Below are 3,862 nucleotides of genomic sequence, written 5' to 3'. Positions count from 1 at the left end.
TGAGGTGGCCATGTCGTCCTGATGGACCCGCCCTTCCCTTTCTATGAAAGGGCTGTAGGACCCCTTCCTACATACAGTATCTGTAGCACCTCGTGTACGCTACAAGGAATACAGATGGTGCCAGGATTGGCGCCAGGCACGCTTACGAAACTGGAGAATAGGGAGACTTGGGAGCGGCTCCCCCTTTTTCTTTCCCGTTTTCGTTTCTTGCCAATTGACCCCTCGATACGTAATCTCTGTTTGGGGTGCAGATTGCCATGTGGCGTGTCAAGAATACGTCCTCTGATATGTCGCGATATCCCTTTCATTAGGGATATTCGCTCCAGGAGTTAGAATTCTGGGTACCTTAAGGTAAATTCTCTGGGAATATCGCCGTAGTTGTAATATACCCTAGGAAGCTACCCTATAGGAACTTCCATCAGGACGACATGTCCATCTCACCCAAAAATAGATTTTTCGCTTCGCTCAAAATCCGTTATATATATACATATTTATATATATATATATATATATATATATATATATGTATATATAAATATATATGAATATACAGTATATATATATATATATATATATGTGTGTGTGTGTGTGTATGTATATATTTATATATATGTATACATTATATATCTATAAATATATATATATATATATATATATATATATATATATATGTATATGTATATATTTATATATATATGTATACATTCTATATCTATACATATATATATATATATATATATATATATATATATATATATATGTGTGTGTGTGTGTATATACAGTATATATGTATATATATATATATATATATATATATATATATATATATATATATATATATATATGTGTGTGTGTTTGTGTTTATATATATATATATATATATATATATATATATATATATATATATATAAAATATATATGTATATATATATTATATATATATGTATATGTATGCACTGTATGATATATATATATATATATATATATATATATATATATATATATTATATTATATAACGGATTTTGGGCGAAGCGAAAAATCTATTTTTGGGTGAGATGGCCATGTCGTCCTGATGGAAGTTCCTATAGGGTAGCTTCCTAGGGTATATTACAACTACGGCGATATTCCCAGAGAATTTACCTTAAGGTACCAGAATTCTAACTCCTGGAGCGAGTATCCCTCGTGAAAGGGATATCGCGACATATCAGAGGACGTATTCTAGACACGCCACATGGCAATCTACATCCTGGACAGAGATTTCGTCTCGTAGGAGGTGATTGGCGAGATACGAATTCGGGAAAGAAAAAGGGGAGCCGCTCCCAAGGCTTCCCTATCCTCCGATTCGTATGCGTGCCTGGCGCCAATCCTGGCGCCATCTGTATTCTTTGTAGCGTACACGAGGTGCTACAGATACTGTATGTAGGGAGGGGTCCTACAGCCCTTTCTTAGAAAGGCAAGGGCGGGTCCATCAGGACGACATGGCCATCTCACCCAAAAATAGATTTTTCGCTTCGCTCAAAATCTGTTTTTTGGGCTCAAGCCATGTCGTCCTGATGGAAGTGTACCAGAGCATTACTGTATCTGTGGATTCTCAGAACGTGCCGTACTCCCCGGAAGTAATTTTTTCCCGGTCAACTAGACCTAGAGACCTAAGATGTTACCGTTATACATCTTTTCAACTAACTATAAACCATGTTAGAGCTTCCTGCCCCCTACAGGGAAGAGTCCTACTAGACTCTGGAAAAGTCTCGAAGAGTACATATACCTATGTATGAATACCAGGCAAGCTAATATAGTGGTCTCGCCCTATATTAAGTAAAGCATAGTTTGTAAAGAACCACTGCGTCAATATGAAATATCGACCAGTTCTCCGCACAATACTTGTATTGGACAAAGGTTTTATATCCGCATAGGAGGAAAACCAATGCAACATAGCTTGCATAAAGGAACAATTCTATTAGAATTATCCCAGATAAGGTACATAGAATGAATGCTCAATTATACCAATAAATTGACACAGGTGAAGGAGACGCAAGGTTCTCAAGAACCAGATTATTGACAGGCAATAAATAGACAGGTTAACCACAATTATATATATATATATATACATAAGAAGAGGATAACCCAAAACTTTAAGCATAAGTATGAGAGTAAACAGAGCTTGTTTGTCTGAAAGAAAAAACATTAGATGCCACTTTTAAGATACCGAGGTATCAAAGTCATAAAAGCCTGTATTACAAATCAATGACATTAGCGTTAGAAACGCTCGGCACACATGTCTGCACTTATGCTAGGTTCACCTTCGGAAATGGAACAGTCTGGATGGGCAACACAGTGCCCTCACTTAGTTTGTAGTACAGTATGTAACTACACACTCACCCTGGAATTAATCGTCCCAATTAAGACCACTGTTCCTCGCAGAGTTAAACAGTAGGGTTAACACCGCGACCCACTGCTACCACAGATCTCTTTTAGTTCCTCTACTTGCTTCGCATAGTGGCGAAAGAACACTCTGGAAGACTTCCAGCCAGTGTATGAACGGAGATGTTCAAAATCCATACAATTAAAGAAATTTAAGAATGAGGCAACTTTCCTCGGATCGTGACCTGCGGGTGTATTGTCAGGATCCGCTCTGCGAATAAAATATGTGATTTTCGCTCTGAGTTGATTCAGAGATAAATTTGAGCCTGATGTTTCTCCCCTGAATAGTTGACCACCCTTGAAGTCTGAAGTTCTATGAAGATAGACCTTTAGGCATTCTACTGGACATAGAGATGCATCTTCTTTCAGAGGGCAGATTTTCCAGGGACCCCACCTGTTGGTGGGTAACTCATTCTTGGCGAGAAACGTAGGATCCGGAAACAGGTTCAGTTCTCCCCCATCCAGGAACTGAACACGACCTGCCTCTCTCGAGAGGCTACAATCTCACTAACCCTGGCCCCGGACGCGAGTGCAAAATAGGAAAATAACTTTTTGTGTCAAATCCTTTAACGCACACTCTTCATTGCTCAACGGAGAAGCGAAATGAAGAACTTGTCTAAAGACCATGAAATGGGCTTTGGAGGTGCTGAAGGTCTGAGCCTAGCACAGGCTTTCGGGACTTTATTAAAGATCTCGTTACCTAGGTCAACCTGGAAGGCATATAGAATGGGTCTTGTCAAAGCAGACTTACACGCTGAAATCGTGTTCGCTGCCAACCCTTGACCATGGAGGTGGAGAAGAAAGATAAGCAGAAGTCTGTCAAGATCTCCTGCGGATTCTTCGCCTTGACAAAAGGCCACCCATTTTCTCCAAGATGACTCATATTGCCTTCTAGTAGATTTGCACTTATATTCCTCAAGGAAGTCTATACTGGCTTTCGAAATCCCGAAACGCTTTCTCACCGCTAGGGAGAGAAAATCATGAGCTGCAGGGTCCGGGTTTTCTGTAATGAAGCGCAGACAGTTGACTTCTGGACTCGCTGGGTCAGAACTGGATCTGGTAGTGGTACAAACTTCAGCTACAGTTCCAATGCCAGGAGGAACCACACGCTGTTCGGCCACTTGTGGGCCACTATTGCCGCTACCCTTTGAAGGATCTCAGTTTGTTGAGGACCCTCAACAGAAGGTTGTGAGGAGGGAACAGATAAATCTTGGAACATCTGTTCCAGTCGAGGGACATCGCGTCCACTGCTTCCGCTAAGGGGTCCTCGTACGGGGCACGTACAGGGGCAACTTCTTGTTGTCTTTCGTCGCAAAGAGGTCTATCTGCAGTTCTGGGACTGATTCAGAATGAAGGAGAATGATCCTGCGTCTAAGGACCATTCCGACTCTATCGGTGTGAACCTGGATAGAGCGTCCGCTGTCACATTGCGGACTCCTT

Source organism: Palaemon carinicauda, chromosome 29 (genome assembly GCF_036898095.1).
Source record: "Palaemon carinicauda isolate YSFRI2023 chromosome 29, ASM3689809v2, whole genome shotgun sequence".
In the NCBI taxonomy this organism is placed as follows: Eukaryota; Metazoa; Arthropoda; class Malacostraca; order Decapoda; family Palaemonidae; genus Palaemon; species Palaemon carinicauda.
This window is presented reverse-complemented; position numbering follows the sequence as displayed.